This window comes from Phaenicophaeus curvirostris, chromosome 22, assembly GCF_032191515.1.
Source record: "Phaenicophaeus curvirostris isolate KB17595 chromosome 22, BPBGC_Pcur_1.0, whole genome shotgun sequence".
Taxonomy (NCBI): Eukaryota; Metazoa; Chordata; class Aves; order Cuculiformes; family Cuculidae; genus Phaenicophaeus; species Phaenicophaeus curvirostris.
The window spans coordinates 3,237,433-3,254,717 of NC_091413.1; positions in this window are offsets into that span (position 1 = coordinate 3,237,433).

Consider the following 17,285-nt stretch of genomic DNA (forward strand, 5'->3'; position numbering starts at 1 on the left):
AAGTAGGAGAGAGGAAAAGACAAGAATTTATCAGTAATGAGCTTCTACCCGTTTTCTTCATTAATGCAATCAGGATACGGTCCCTATCCTGAAGACCAGCCGCCTCCTGTCAGTTGGTTACTCGCCCTCCACCACTCTCTCCCTCCGCTGCTCTTCTGTGCGTCTCCGTCTCCATCGCTCTCGCCCTGGGATTTTAATTACATTCATCTATTTCCACTCACTAGGTCTGTCACTTTGCAGCAGGACCGCTGTAATTATATTGTGGGAAGCACCGTTCCCTTTGCCGAAGCCTGAGCGGATTAAGGCTCCTCCGCGCCTTTTCCCACCCCTCTCTGCCAGGTACCTGCACAAAGATGACAGATGGTCAGGGGCCATTTATTTCCCCTAATGAGCTGGTACAAAAGGAGATGGCTCCCAAAACACATGTATATTTGCGGTTAACTAAAAATGCCCCAGACTCCCAGGGCTTTGGCTGAAAGGGTTTGAACCCAGGCAAGGAGATGTGCCAACAGAGGGAAACACGGATTTTCAGGGGCTGCAGGAGGAGCCTGGCTCTGGGTTCAAAGGAGCCTGGACTGCAAGAGTGTGTCCTGCCCTGCAGTCTGCTCAGCATCAGGGTGACTCGTACTCAGTTTCTCTCCCATAGTTGCTCCCCGGGGCTAAGCTGACCCAGAGAAGGGTATTAAACAAAAGCTCTGAACCTTGTCTGCATGATGGATGCCTCTTAAAAGCAAATCCCATCTTCCTCTCAGGTAGGAGAGCTCTCTTGCCTATCTCCACACCTCTGTTTATGCATGATGGGCTCCAGTGCAGCTGAGCTTCCCAAGGAGCAGGAGACACAAGGGATGCTCAACTGTGGTCCAACAGAAGCTAACACAAACACAAAGGCCAATGCAGATGAGAGAGGGCTGTTGGTGGGCATCAGAGGATGTCAAAGGATGAAGAAGATAATTCCAAGCATAAGCATGTGCGGAGATTACAGCATGAAAAGAGAGCATGGCTGCCCGCAGCCTGAGCTGATGTAAAGCACCAGAGCTTTGAAGGATCCACACAGATTTATGCCAGCTGAAAGCTTAGCCTCAAAAGTGGATTCAGTTTAACCCTCTGGAAGCGCGTTATTAGACTTCGACGTACTGCAGATAAACTGGGCAGTGCACCCTCCCAGTCTGCTGGAGCTGGTATCTTGAGTCCAACCCAGCTGAATCCTCACAGTGATTTAAAACACATCTCTTGTGTGATACAGAGGTAGGATCTACCAGTGGTGGGGATGGCGGAGTTCCAAAACCCCATGCATCCCCCAGCTGCCATGAGCACAGCAAGGAGGTGACTGGAATCTCCTCTTCCCAGGCTGCATGTGGAAACAGAGGGAAAGCCATGCAGGGAAAAGCTTTCCCAATTGTCTTCTACATGGCCACCACTTAGCATGGTGGACAGGTATTGAGGCCACCATTTCACTGGGGGAAGAAAATAAATGAACCCAGAGATTAAATTAAATCCCATCAATGGAAAACTACTTTTAGGGCTGAATATGACTCTCCCAAGTGCCTTCAAGTTCCTTAAGCTCTACTTCAGACCACAGGGTGCATGTGGAGCCAAGACCTCAACTTGCCCCTTCAAGTCTGCCTGTTTTCAGCTGAAAAGCCCCATCCAACCTGGCCTTGAACATCTCCAGGGATGGGGCAGCCACCTCTGCTCTGGGCAACCTGGGTCAGGACCTCCCCATCCTCACAGGAAAAGATTTCTTCCTAAGATCTCTCCCAGAGAGAAGGTGCACCGAGCAGGCGCAGCAGCAAGGGCTGCGTGGCTGCTGCAGAGCCTCCTCAGAACGTTGCCCTCCAGCCTGTCTCCTCTGGGGATCCACAAAACAGATGCCTGAAGCTGCAAGCCTGAAACCTGCTCCTGAGATAACGCTTGTTTGCTGCTTCCACGTCTATCCAAGAGGCAGCACCTGTAAAACAGGCACAATCCAGTGCTCCGAAGCGAACGCTGCTGCTTCTGTGAGCCCCTGGGCTGCCAGCAATGCTGTCTTAGAGATGAAATGTACTGGTAAAATGAAGGGTCTTGACCTGTGGTGGTAATTAAAGATCCCACAGCAGTTTTTTTTTTGCAAGAGTCCAGCGTGGGTAATTATCTTCACCCCCTCGACCCCACGGGCTGGGTCCATGGCAGCTGTGACATGACATAGTGCGTGCTGGGGCTTGAGAGCCCAGCGGGAGCCCGGCCGGACACAACTGGGGGGACCTGGGAGCAAGATAAAAGGTGAGTTGAGGGTATTCAGCACATAACCCTGCTGCTAGCTCATTAAAAGACAACATTTGCAGGTCCCCTTTAAACTGTTTATCCATTATTGAAAATACCATATGTTACATGTCCATGAAGATCAGCTTTCAGCCGCAAGATAAGCTGCCTCCATTTATTGTTCTTCCCTCTCTCCCTCCTCCCTCCCTCCCTCTGGGCTTTTAATTACATCCATCACCTCCCACCCCTCTGGTGGAGCTGGCTTCATGTCTCACCAGCCCAGCAAGGGAACAAGGCCCATTTTTTTTCTCTTGGAAGGGAGCAATTGTTTCGCTTCCCGCACGCAAGTCCTAGAGCGAGAGACATTTAGCAGCCGCTGTGAAATTTCAGCCAGGATTGGAATTTATTTTAAGACGCCGGCCTTTAAATTTTTCATTAAACCTTTTCCCCCTGCGATGCAGCAGGCTTCTGCAGGGACCAGGGAAACGCCGTCTTTATATGCCTGGCACGTCGGGAGAGGACGGAGGATTTCACACCACCTTGGGCAAAGGCTTCTGCCGCTCAGCGCCAAGCCGGGAGGGCACAGCTGCCTGTGCAAAGCCCAGCCTGGCTTGAATTTCAAATGCCACCCGCTTTGCTGGAGCAGGGCGACCTTGCAGGCACAGCCCCTGTGAGTTCTCCTTTCGCTCGGTGCCGGTGATGACCCAGGCGGTGAGCTGTGTGCTTTTCACGGGTGCTGAGCCCGTGGTACGGAGCTGTAAGCTCACAGCAGGTGCCAGAGGGGTGGCTTGGGGCATTGACTGCTGAAGGGATTGCTTGAAGCTTCCTGTTATAAGACCTCGGGTTTCGTTGCTTGTAACTCTGTCAGACCTCAGGTGCCTGAGCTGAAATTTTCCATGCTAGGTGTCTGCTTTTGCAGGAAAGGAGATGCCTGCAGCAAACTCGGAAGGGATGAAACCGCTCGGAGGAGATCTTCCTTTTCACCCCCATGTGCCTCTGTTGCATTTACTTTCCAGCTCCTGCTGTACGTGAGCCAAGGACTCGGCAGACATCGACCAAGACGAGCTGAGGCTCCTACAGAGACGTGGCTCATTCCCACGGTGTTAAAGACACCATCACACGCTTGGTGGTGAGATCGTAGAATCATAGAATCACAGAATCATAGAATCACCAGGTTGGAAAAGACCCATCGGATCATCGAGTCCAACCATTCCTATCAAATAGCTTTAGAGAAGAAACAGAATTTGCTTCTGTTTTGTTGTATCTGGTCTTGCAACACCAGAACTATTCTGACATCATCAGTGATGAGATGTGTGAGGGTCTCAAGACAATATTCTGTTTAAAATCCAGCTGGGGTTTTTTGAGGGTTGCCCTCCAAGCAGGAGCAGCATTTCCAAATTGTCACATGCCTGATTTTGCAGTATGTTGGGCTGACGGCTGGACTTGATGATCTTAGAGGTCTTTTCCAACCTAAATGATTCCATGATTGTCTCTTTTGGGTATGCAGTAATATTCCGGTACCAGCTCTTCTAGGTCATTGGCTGCACTTTATATTTTTCTGTAGCTAACCTGAAAAATCATTGAGATGGAGTGCAGTAACTCCTGACTGAGCATTTTTGGCAAACCAAAAGGGAAAACTTGATGAACCCCCTATTAGAAATCTGCTGGTGCAAGTTTAGTTGCTGTCAGATTGGTCCTTTCCCTGAAAAGCAACTATAAACCCAGGAAAGCCCATCATCAGGGACCACTCCACTGGCAGAGTCACACACAGATGGGACCAAACTCCACCTCCACACAACGCCGTTCATCTTCTCGCTCTGCAAATGTCTCCACAGCCAAGAAACATGGTGTAAATATATATATCCCGGTCCCACTTACACAGCCGGATCATGTTACAAGGGTTTGATCTTCCTTGCTGCAAAACTCAGCAGGGTTCCTTACACCCTTCTGCATGAAGCATCCCTGTCAGGAGATGGATTTCCACGCGCTGCCCCACAGAAACAAACCGATCTGCCCACACCCAAGCACTTCCACAGGCTTTTGCGCAGCAGCAGGTTTCAGCTGCAAGCTGCCATTGTCTTTAACGTAAGGCAGCGAGGTGTGTCATTAATTTATTAATTATTCATGGCGTGCCAGACGGGCACGCAGAAGATCAGACAGGAAGAGCTGGCTCCCAGAGAGCTCCAGGACTCTCCTTATGTCAAGACTTGCTCTTCAGTCACAGGCATGTTGTCACTGGCCACCTGCACATGACGGGACAATCTTTGTTAAAATCCCAATTAGCACATAATAAAGTAGGCAGAAAACTTGCCTCTCCCAGCCAGACGGGCCCAGCCTTCCCTTTCTGTCCCTTTCTTTTAAACAAAAGGTTTCCTGTCATTAAAGCTTAGGGGTAAGAGCAAGGGTTTGGATTAGTGGTGGAGGACTTTGGTGGGAGTGAGACCCACTGCACGCCTCGAGCCTGAGGCCACAGCTCCACCCATGGGGAACCCAAGGAGGCTCCGGGATGAGCAGCCAACCCTGCTGCAGCCACCAGGACACTTGGCGAGAGCCTGGTGATTGGAGCTCTCCCAGCATCCCTTGGAGCTGGCCAAATGGCCCTGGCATTCTCTGGAGGGGCTGGTTTTGTTATCCATCCTGGGAAACGAAGAGGATCATTCAAAGGCCCTCTGCAGCCAGAGCAATTTCCCTTTCATCGCTTGCTTCCAATTGCCATAAACCATTAACGTCGGGTGATAAAAGTCGAGTGCTGCAAACAGGCCACTTCAGCCCTTTCACCCATGTCCAGTCATGAGGGTTCAGACTCGGGAACCTCCTTCCTGATGATCCAGTGGGAACAGTGACGGAGCTGCCTAGCCAGGGCAAGAGAATCATAGAATAGTTTGGGTTGGAAGGGACCTCAAAGCCCGTGCCCATCCAGTTCCAACTCCTTGCCATTGGTAAGGACACCTCCCACTGGATCAGGGGCTCCAAGCCCCATCCAACCTGGCCTTGAACCCCTCCAGGGATGGGGCAGCCACCACTGGGCAACCTGGGCCAGGGCATCCCCATCCTCACAGGAAAACATTTCTTCCTGAGATCTCATCTCAGTCTCTCCTCTTCCAGCTTAAAACCATTCCCTCTCATCCTATCCCTGCACTCCCTGATCCAGAGCCCCTCCCCAACTTTCCTGGAGCCCCTTTCAGTACTGGAAGTTGCTTTAAGGTCTCCCCAGAGCCTTCTCTTCTCCAGGCTGAGAGAACGGTAAGGAACAGGCAGAGAAACCTTCATGAGCAGTTCTGGACAGATGGAGAAGGCTGACTGGGAAGCAGCGGGTGGTCTACAGGACGGTGCACCAGGGATGTGTGCTGCAGGTTAGCCCTAGTCCAAGCAGAGCACATCATCTCTCCATGGGCAGCATCTTGGGGTCTCGCAAATTACCTTGTACCAGGGTCTTGCCTACTTGTCTCTGGTTTTGTCCATTTTCCTCCTTCCCGTGCCTCACACACTGTTTAAGAACAACCAGTTAAGTGTAGGCTTAAGAATGATTCATCTGTGTTTTACTTCCTTCAAAAGACAAATCCTAGACTCATTTTTCTCATCTTATTTTCAAACAGGTTTTAATCCAGGCATAAACATCTTTAGTAAGAATAACAGGTGGAAACTAGAACACATGTTAATAGGAAATTTGGTGAGTTGAGGTTCAAAGTATGGAGAGAAAAATCTACATGAGAAACCTCTGGAGACACCACATTCTCTCTGCGATGCTCAGGGAGCAAATGCATCCTCAGACCATGCACTAGCAAGGGATTGTGACTGTTCCTGCTCTGCAGGGAGTGGGAGGTGGACCAGGTCGGGTGTCCTGTCCCTCCTGACCATTTAAGACAACTCTTTTTACCGTTCAATGCAATTTTTAATATAAAGCTGATACAATGAAAAATTAAGACAATCAGGTATTTCTTAGGGAGTCGTTTTGCTCATTGTGTGTGTTGTGGGATCTTCTTTGCTTGTTTTGAAGTGGGGCAAGTTTTATCAAAGACATGAAATGACTCTAAGTCATGGTGACAATGGCAGGGGGATGAAGTCACAACGTTAATCTTCTCTGTGCTACTCTAAAGAAGTGGAAACTCCCAGTGAATGCATGAAATCCTCCACAATGAAGTTGTTCAGACATGCCAATCACAAGCTCTCAGCAACTACAGAAGTAAAAAACTTTGTGGAAGGAAAAGGCCTGGCCTGATGTGAATAAGAGGATCTCTAGATGTTGAAACGTGTGCCCATGTCGGGTTTTTACAAGCACAAGAGCCAATGCACACCTGTAGTGAAATGGGAGAATGAGATTTTGGGCTCCCTCCTCTTCTTGGCTTTGCAGGATTCCCTGTTCCTGCACTTACAGGGATACGTGGGAAGATGTGTGTCTGCACCAACAGCCAAGCTGGCTTTGAGCAATCCCTGCTTTCCCCTTTCGCTTGTAGCCACAATGATTGCTGAAGCACTGGCCTCCGGGGCTCACTGCGTCTAAGGCTTGGGGTGGAAAGGATGGGCTCAGTGGGGACCACACTGGAGCATGGGGCCCTGGCAAGCACAGCAATGCTGCACTGGGGCTGGCTGCAATGCTGCGCTGGGGCTGGCTGCATCACCGCACTGGGGCTGGCTGCGGCACTGCAATGGAGCTGGCAGTGCCCACTGGAGGTGCGTGGCATAGGCAAGCCTGCACCTGCATCCAACCTGCCTGTGGGAAAAGGGTGTTTTCTGCCACGTGTGTTCACCCCAGCCTTTGTAGCCACATGCACCTCCAGCTAAAAGGTAAAGGAACAATCACCAAGATGCTTTTTTCCAGCCATGGTGAACTAGAAATCTTTAAATTATATATGGCAGATCAGTCTTATTTCCCAAGCTCTGGAGCAGGAGTGATAGAGGGAGAATCATAGAATGGTTTGGGCTGGGAGAGACCTTAAAGTCCACCCAGTCCATCCTGGATCAGGGTGCTCAAAGCCCCTTCCAATCTGGCCTTGAACACCTCCAGAGACGGGAGATGTAGGCGATCGGCAGCTCTCATGTCCAGCTCCAGGGGCTCTGGGTTACAGGCACGCATACCTGTTACACACACCCCTAACCCAGTCGATCCTGGCCTCACTCCCACTAATGATGGAGGACATTTCCATCATTTCAGTGGGATGGAATCAAAATACCAAAGCAAAGGGAGAAATCCTGCATGCAGCAGCATCACATTGTGCCTCTCAGAGCCTCCCAGATGGATCAAGAGCAGTGGTGCACTAAGGCCACAAACAGATCTTTCCCTGGTGCCTGCCAAAAGAAAAGTGCTGTGAACACCCAGAAGTGTAAAAACTAGTCAAGAAGCTGTTGCTTTGTTTTCTCTCTTCTTCTGAGCTCCATGTGGGAGTGGGCTGGGCAAAGACCAGACCCCAAAGGGTGTCCTAGCACCCGGAGAACTTCAGAAGAACACAGCTTATTGCATTAGTGTTGTAAACAAGATGGACTTCTAAAAAATATTTATTTTTGGAATCAAATTAAATGTTCCAGCTATTTGGGAATTCAATTCTCTGTTCCCGCGGGTGCTAGTCAGGGCTCCCAATGCCTCAGTGCACGGCTTTAAAGGCATTTCTCCACTCTTCTGGATTAGTGACCCATTCTAACAGGTCTTCATTGATGGGGAGTGTGGGTCTCTCAAAGAGTCCATTGGATACAGCTTACAAAAGAGTTTAGCCGGAGATGAAGAGTTTACAAAAAAGTTTGTAGGAAACCGTGGAGTCCTTTTAAAAGAGAATAAACTGCCACTGCTGTGTCTGGGTTGAGTTAATCTGATTAGGCCAAGCTCATCAACAGGCTCGCTGAAAAGAATGAGGCGGGGGGAAAGCAAGCTGTGGACGAGGCCAAGAGAAAAAGTAGGGACCTTTTTACTAGAGAAGTCAAACAAAACCTATTGTCGCAGAGCATGCTTGCCTACAGATGGCAAAATGACAAATCTTTTCAAAGGCAAAGCAAATATAATTGATGGCTTTTTCTTTTTCCAGGTATGGGAACAGACACTTAATAAGATTAAGAGAAAGCAAAATGAAAGGGGCTGGAAAATACCACAGATACTTGTCCTGCGTGTTTGGATGGCATAGGCTGATGGAGTTTACCTACTCTACATAAAACCTTGAGAATAAAAGACTCTACTGTGTATCATTTATGGTCCCAGGTCCTTTAGGAAGTGTATATGTATCATTCTCCCACTCCTAGTTAATGCTCGTGCTCTTCCAAACTCCAGGAGACTGCAGCACCCATCCAATGGGTGGAAAAGCAGGACAATACAACATCCCTACAGCCCTGGCTCCTGCCCCACAAACTCCTGCTCTGGGGAAAGGGACTGCTCTCTGTGACCAACTCTCCACCGTGGCCATCCCTCCACAGCAGCCAACTCTCCATGGGACAACTCTATACAACTCTCTGTGGGTGCAACTCTATGCATGGACCTCCAAGCACTGGGTTGGGTTTTTTGCTTTCTTTTTTTAGGAGGGTGGTGTTGTTTCTTAAATGCAAAGACTTACAGGCACAGCGTCCCACCACTGCAGCATCCTGGACTACCAGGAATGCGGGCAACCAGCTGTCCCTGCCACTGTGGAGAGTTGTCTACATGGAGATTTGGCCATGGAGAGGTGTCCCATGGAAAGGTGTCTGTGGAGAGTTGTCCATGGAGAGTTGTCCTAGATGCTCTGCTCTGCCCTGGGCTGCACAGACCTCCTCTTCCTCCAGCCAGAGGGCTGCTTTGGCCAGATGGCCCCAGCCAGGGCAGAGGAAAGCGATGCAGACTCAATCCTGGCACCATCCAGCTGCTCATTTCTCCCTAGGGAAGGAGAGAAGCAGTAAAAGGGCAGGTTTTCAAGATTCTGCTCTGAACCTGCTGCAGGTCCTGGCGGGACCGCTCTGAGTCACCTGCTCCTGCTCCACACAGCGCTGCTGCCCCAGGAACCTGGCAAGCTGCAACAGAGTCCCTGCAGGCTGGGGACTCATTGCCGGTGTGGTGCTGCATCCTGAGCCCGGGAGCTTCATCCCCTGCTAGGAGGAAAGGGGCTGCATGGGGTCAGGTGCTCCTGGCACAGAACTGGGGGTGATGGCATCATCACAGCATCTCACTTTGAGATGTTAATTGCGGGCAAAATAAAAAGCCTAATTTAAAGCCCTGCTGTAAGTTACATCACCTTTCCAAGAGGTATTTTAGGCTCAATATTTAGAGCAACTCGAGTTGTGCTTGGATTTAACATAGGCAGCTCCTTAGCTAATATAATTAAGAACAGTATCAGTGGAAAGCATGTAAGGAGATTTTCCCCCCAAGGCCACCTAATACAGATGTAATTGACTCTATTTTCTGCTTTCTGCACACAGATTGCCGCAACTCAGCCCCTATTATCCATCAACAAATGAACAGGACCCAGTGAAAGGGACCTCTTCAACCAGGACTGGTTTTAGAGAATGGAGCACTGGGCTGTGTTAAATCTGGACACAACGCGGCTTCGTTGCCTTCCTTTTTATCTCCACCGCCTTTTCAAGATGTTTTCCAGTGAAGGGTAAGTCAGCAAATATGTGTTTGGGCAAAGTGTTGGCACTTGCTAAAGAAGAGAACATCTGTCTCAATCAGCTGGTCTATTCTATCGCTGCAGCTCAACGGAGGCTCTCAGCAAGGAGAGACAAAACCAGGGCGATGTCTTCAGAAAGGTTTTTTGTGTATGCGCTTGCAATTTTCTTTTGCTAAAATTTCCAAGGGCGGAGAAAAAGGAAGGGAGGTGAGAAAAGAAATTAAAGCCCATTCGCTTCATAGTAAAAGAGCGCCGGCAAATCTCCATTTCTAATGCTCCAAGATTCCTACCATGTTACCATCATCGCATTCTCAGTTTCCCAGCCCTGAAAAGGATGTCCTTAATAGCAGCAGGCACAATGAATAATAGTTTATTAGCGCAGACAGTAATTTTCTTGGAAATATTTTTGCATTTAGCTGAAAGAGCCCTCACATTACCTCGGAGCGAAAGAATGCCTTTGGTTTATTCTAATTGAGTTCCCATGCACAGCATGACGGTGCAGCCTGAGTGGTCAGCACGTGGCAGACGCAAGGAATGTGCTGCACACAGTTCTGGAAGCACACAGAAACCAAAGAGCATGAAAACAAGCAAACGGAGGAACGGGGGAAACCTCCTGCACACCTTGAGAGGCAGTTGAGGAAGAGCCTTTGCCTCACAAGACCCGGTGTTCTGGTTTGAGACAAAGTAGAATCAGTTTTCTCACTTCAGCTCAGTCTCATCTGAGTAACTTCATTAATTCATTAAAGCTGTTTTAGTTTTAGTTTCCAACGTGTAAGACTTTTCCTCTCATCTCCCTTTCCCTGGGGGTAGAGGGAAGGGAATTGGGAGCCCAACTGCTCAGTTTTAGCTGCCAAAATTAGTTGGGCCAGGGCTAAACTGTGACACCCAACCTCAGTTCTGAAGCCCTCACCTTTGCAAAGGCACCTGAGCCCAGCCTGGCTCTGTGGATAAGAGGGAGATGGCTGCACTGACGTCCAAACCTGCAGGTTCTTCCCTGCCCAAAGCTGTTTGGAGGTGACGCCAGCCTACGCCACAGGGAAACAGACGGGTGGAGAGCAGCAGAAAAGGGACATGAGGTTGGAGAGAAGCAGGTGTGCACAAACTGCTTGAGTCCTCATCCCTGGAGGGGTTTAAAAGATGGGTAGATGTGGTGCTCAGGGATCTGGTTTAGTAGTGGACAGTTACGGTTGGAACTGATGATCTTAGGTCTTTTCTAACCAAATGATTCTGTGAGAACTTCTCCATGTGTTTCCCTGAGCCCCTTTCTGGCCTCGGGCTTGTTTGGGGAATTCTGCGAGTCATGCGACCCTGATAATTAATTTCAGCTGATTAAGAGCGGTAAGCTCCAGAGGCACAAAAGAGGCCGTGCTAGGTTTGAAAAGGATGCTCGGGGCAGAAGGCTGTACTGTAATTTGTTACACATTATAGTCTGCTAAAGAACCTCCTCGCAATCCGCCAGGCCTTAATGTCTTAATTTCTCCTTCAGCATTCCCTTTGACACACTATCCGAGTGATGTATGGCGGAGGGATGATTGCATGGGATCAAGCCGAGGGAAATCCAGGAGGGATTACAGCCCAATCCCTGGGCAAACAGGCGCTGGAGTGGTTGAACACAGCCACAGCTGTCTGGCCAACAATACCCAAACAAACCGCACCGGGGGGAACAAGGCACGGCCAGGGGCACAAGCAGGCAGGACGCGGGAAGGAGACAAAACCTGCATTCAGCCCCCTGGGACCCCGAGCCTTTTATGAGCCTTTTCACCCCAGCTGCAAAGCTTTTGAGTTGCGCTTCCAAATTTTAGAAGCCCGGCTGTAATAAAATTGGGTTTAGTGATCAAAGAGAGCTGGAGATCCAGTGCATATCCGGGCTGGGTAAGGACAAGTGGAGATCGTCATGAGCAGTTTGTCCTCTTCTGTTCTCTCCCATCTAATCAAACACCAATATTAGGATTAACAACCTGGCTCACGTTGCCAGTCTTCAAACGGAAAGAGCCTTTAAGCTGTTTTTTTAAAAACATGACCTGTACGAACATGATGGGATTTTAAGGGTTCAGGATTAAATATATAAACCATGCCCAGAGAGGAATCGCAGGGACTTTTCACATAAGCCTTAAGAAGGGAAATCCCAGGTCTCCCTCCAGAGACAGTTTAAAGGCTTTCACTTTCCCAGTCCGTATTCAGGGCAGGTTGTGTGTGACACAAACTGTAAAACCCAAATTACACCGAGCCAGAATAATACTAACTGCAAGTGAATAATTGCATGTGAGTAGCATTAAATGCAAGTGAATAACTGCAATTCCACTGGCATTGTCATTCACCAGCCATGCTTTTTGTTTCTTTGGCATCTCCTAGGGGCCTTGCCAGTGAACAATCCACAATAAAAGGAGATGTAAACAAAAAGAGCACAACCTGTGATGGAGAAAAGCTGATTATAAGGAGAAAAGTGCTTGTGAAAAAGGGCCTCCCCACCCTCTGCTCAGCACCATTTCCTGCCCTGATGTCCCAACAGCCCCACGTTTCTCTGACACCCTGCAGGCGGCCAGAATCCCCAGGGTCCTGGTGTGCTCTGTCCAGTCCACGTGTGCCCTTGCACACCTCCTGAAAGCGAAGCCAGCTGCAAACAGCACATCCAATTGTTCCTCACCTCTGGGCAGTTTCTGTAGCCCTTATACCATGGAAAGGGAGCAATTTTCCAGTTTGCCAGCCTGGGGAGCCTCCCCCAGGGACAGGATGCTGTGAGCAGCATCAATTAGCCACAGCTCCATCTCCATCTCGCATGCAGAATGCAGACAGAGCTGACCCACTCAGAGGGGAAAGCGAGTTGTTTGTGTCCCATAATGTGTCCATTGCACAGGCTAAACTCTTGGACTCAATGATCAGACTTGATGATCCGGTGGGTCTTTTCCAACCTGGTGATTCTATGATTCTATGATTCTATAATAAAGGGATGTAAAATATAGCAGAAGGGGGCCTGCTGGGAAATATCCCTATCCTTTAACATCCACTGACTCACAGTGCAAAAGGGGGGCAGGACAGGGTTCACCCACAGAATCCATCAATGAACCAGTTCAGCCAATGTGCAGAATGAGCATTACTGGGACGTCAGTGCCCCCAAAGAGTCATTGCAGGAATGCACTCCGCAATTGAGCTTCTCTCTCTGTTCCCAAAGGGGTTTGCAATCAACCTCTGGCTCAGGTTTTGGAGCTGCAACACCATCGAAATGTAGGCTTAGGTAGGAACAAGATTCAGTAACACGACGCCCCTAAAATACTAGTCCTGGGGTAAAACAGGATTTTGCCTTAATCTGAAGTTACTTAAGGAAATGAGAGTCTTTCCCCAGATTTCACTGTGCTTTGAAACCCAAACACATTTGAAATTCGAGGAGAAAGGGTGTGTATGATGTCAGAACCTTAGAGCAAAAAAAATTCTCCCAACTTGTCCCATAGAGAAGAATTCCCTCTGAGGAGGACAGTCAATAATCACTGCTCCCAGACTGGGAATGGCATCATTTTGTGTAGATTCTGCTAAAAAACTTGCTCGTTTAATGTCATTTTTTTCACTGTCATGATGTAATTAATGCATTCAGAATTAGCTGTTAAAGGAGCGACACTGTTTTTGTTATTAGTTACTTCCTCACAGTGTTTTTACACGAGTAAGGGAGGTTGCACAAAGGGCTGTTGTTTGGCATTTTATTGGTCTCATAAGGAAACAGATTCCCGAACAGTTCCAATGAGACTTATAAAGCAAACATTTATTATTCTTCAGTAAGACAACATGCACCTCGGTGAGCTTTTTGCAAAAGAAAAGGCATTGAAATAAGTAGCGGTGACCCATAAACACAACATACCTCCCACAAACCAAAAATCACAATTCAGCCAAGAACTGCTGTTGCTGTGGTCACGTGGATGTTGCTGTGATAGAGGAAAAGGATCCTGAAATAACTGTATTCCCCTCCATCCTTTGATGCCTGCGGGAAGGTGATGCTGTGTCTTACCTGTGTGCGTTTTGCAGTCTGTATGTAGCAAACCACCTAAAATCGCACTTGAAAGCCTCAGAATCTGATGCAGCAATGAGAACGGAAATGTTTCCTGGCGTGTTTCTTCCTTCCTTCCTTCCTTCCATCCATTCATTCATCCACTCAGTACAGGCAAACAGGCACACTCCTTCTGCTCCTCTGCCTCAGCAGGCGCGAGTCTGGGACACATTCCAGGCGCTAATCCTGCTTCTGGCATCCCTTTGTGAACTGCAGGGACTGAAGCCCTCCGGCTGCCTCACACCTTCGGCTCTGGCTGGCCCACCTGCAGGTCTGCAACCTGGGCCAGGCTGAGGCCACCAAACTCATTGCACTTGTGCTTTCAGAGCAGAGAAAGCCTCCTCCCCTGCAGGTCTGCAACCTGAACCAGGCTGAGGCCACCAAACTCATTGCACTTGTGCTTTCAGAGCAGAGAAAGTCTCTTCCCTGCAGGTTTGCAACCTGAACCAGGCTGAGGCCACCAAACTCATTGCACTTGTGCTTTCAGAGCAGAGAAAGTCTCCTTCCTGCAGGTCTGCAACCTGAACCAGGCTGAGGCCACCAAACTCATTGCACTTGTGCTTTCAGAGCAGAGAAAGGCTCTTCCCTGTAGGTCTGCAACCTGAACCAGGCTGAGACCACCAAACTCATCACATTTGTGCTTTCAGAGCAGAGAAAAGCTCTTTCCAAGAGTGGGCACTCACCCTGAAGAAGTGGGCACCCAACACAGCTGGGCTGCACGACCTCATAGCACCCCAGGGACCCAGCTGAATGAAGGACTCAGGTGGCAACAGGCAGAAGGTGGCACTCGGGGACTGTTCCAGCTCAGGTGTGGGACTGATGCAGCCACCCAGCTGGGGCTGCACGTCCTTATTGCACCCTAGGGACCCAGCCTGGTGAAGACAGGAGAGTGACAGCAGGCAGAAGGTGGAACCGTCTCCGCTCAGGTGTGGGACCATCTCCCTGGCACAGGAGCCGTGCCAGGAGATGCACAAATTACAGCCCTGGCTGCAGAAACGGTTAAGGCAAACGGGATGATTCATCGGAGCAAATTAAAAGCTAAGCACGAGTCGGGCCAACAATAGGGATTAAACGCAGTACGTGGTTGTATTCTCCTCCAAAAAAAAAATCTCCCCAAACGAAGCCATGTCGTGCTTGCTTTTCAGAGGGAGAATTGGACACGTTTTCATATGAGAGATTTCAAATTTTTAGCAACTGACTCTTTTTAGCCTCGCTTCAGAATTGATAAGAAAAGGAAAAAAGGCATCACGCATTTCAAGTCAAGATATCATCCTGCATTTCAGGTGTTGGTCTATGGAAAGCTAAAACCGAATTGATGATTATGAAAAGATTTAAGCCTGCAGCAGAGAGATTTAATACATATGCTGCTTTTTCTATAAAGGTCTTTAAATAGGCAGGTTTTGAAATTAGTCAAGAGCTTAAAAGCTGCTTAACCATCACACTTCCACATTAAAGGAAAGTATTTGGATGTGAGTGAAGAGGAATCAAGCAACACAGGGATGGGATGTGCCAGGAATGGAGGGAGCGCAGCTTGGGAGACCACCCTGGCCACTTAGAGGGGCCCCTTCCAAACGAAACCATTCCACGATTCAGTGATTAACAAATGAGGTTGGAGAGGACAACATCTTTCTGGCTGATGCTTATGCCTCAAACTTCTTTTATCATTTTGGGCCAGCAGCCTGGTGGTGTCAGTGCTTCCCAGACTGAGCAGGCTCTGCAGCTGATTCATGGAGCAGTTGTGAGGAGAAACCTGTGAAAGGGGAGTTCAGCTCCCAGATACTGGGTGGAACTGGGTGGATTTTGAGGTCCCTTCCAACACAAAGCATTCTGTGATTCTATGGTTCTGTGATTCTATGATTCCATGATTCTGTGTTTCTATAATTCTGTGGTTCTGCAGTTCTGTGATTTTGGGGTTCTGAAATTCTCTATGTTTCTATGATTTTGGGGGTTCCGCAATTTTGTGATTCTACAGTTCTGTTATTCTGTGGTTCTGTGAGTCTATGCTTCTATGAGTTTGGGGTTCTGTGACTCTGCAATTCTACGATTCTATGATTCTGGGGTTCTGCAGTTCTGTGATTCTACATTTCTATGATTTTTGGGGTTCTGCAATTCTACGATTCTATGATTTTTGGGGTTCTGCAATTTTGTGACTCTACATTTCTATGATTCTGTGGTTCTGCAGTTCTGCGATTCTAAATTTTTGTTATTTTAGGGTTCTGCACTCCTGCGATTGTACTTTTCTATGATTTTTGGGGTTCTACAATTTTGTGATTCTACGTTTCTATGATTCTGTGGTTCTACAATTTTGTGATTCTACGTTTCTACAATTCTGTGGTTCTGTGAGTCTGCACTTCTACGTTTCTAAGACCTGGGAAGTTCTGCAATTCTACGTTTCTATTTTTGGGGGGTTCTGCACTCCTGCGATTCTACTTTTCCATGATTTTTTTGGGTTCTACAATTTCGTGGTTCTACATTTCTATGAATCCGTGGTTCTGCAGTTCGGCGATCCTATATTTTGATGACTTGGGGGGGCTCTGCGATTCTCCGATCCTACTTTTCAGCGCTTTTTGGGTTCTGCGATGCTGCGACTCCACGTTTCCCTGGGGCTCTAATGGCGCCCCCCCCCTCCCCTCATTCCCCCTCAGGGCGGGGGGGGGTGTGTGTGTTTTTTTTTTTTTTTCCCGCGCTCCCGCCGCTCGGGGCGCGAGGAGCCGCGCGCGAGCCGCGCGCGAGCCGGGCTGGCACGCGCTCAGGGCGGGAAGATGGCGCGGGGGGGGGTGGGAGGGGGGGGGGGAGCCGCCGCGCGCGCGCCTCGGGGGCGGAGGAGGCACGAGCGCCGCGGTTTGATTGACAGCGGGGGCGCGCGGCGGCCAATGGGGAGCGAGCATCGCCCCCCCCCCCCCCACTTCCCTCCCCATCCCTCCCCGCCCATTGGCCGGGAGCCCGCAGCACCCGCACCCGCTGGGTTCACCGAGTTACCCCCCCGCCCCGTCGCCACACCTCATCCCGTTGTGTCACAAACAGAAAGGCGACGAGCGCCACCGGGGTCGCGGTTCCAGCCTTCCCCCCCCCCCCCCCCCCACCGCCGCTTGCCGCCCACGTGGCCGCGCGCCGGGCGGCCGCCGGCTGGGGAGGCGCGCGTGACGGGCGGGCGGCGAGGCCCGCGGCCAATGGGAGAGCGCGCAGCTCGGATCGGGGGGGCAGCGCCAGCCAATGGGAACGCGCGCCGCCGGGCGAGGGGGGGGCGGAGCGTGAGCCAATGAGAAGGCGCGCCGCTGGGGGAGGGGGGCGCGCCAGCCAATGGGAGAGCGCAGCGCGGGGAGGGGGGCCGCGCGCAGCCAATGGGGAGGCGCGGTGGGCGGGGCCAGGGCGCGGGCGCGCAGCGGATTGGGCGGCCGGAGTGTGGGAACGGCGGCGGCGGCGGTTTCACACGAACGGGGGAGCGCGCGGCCGGG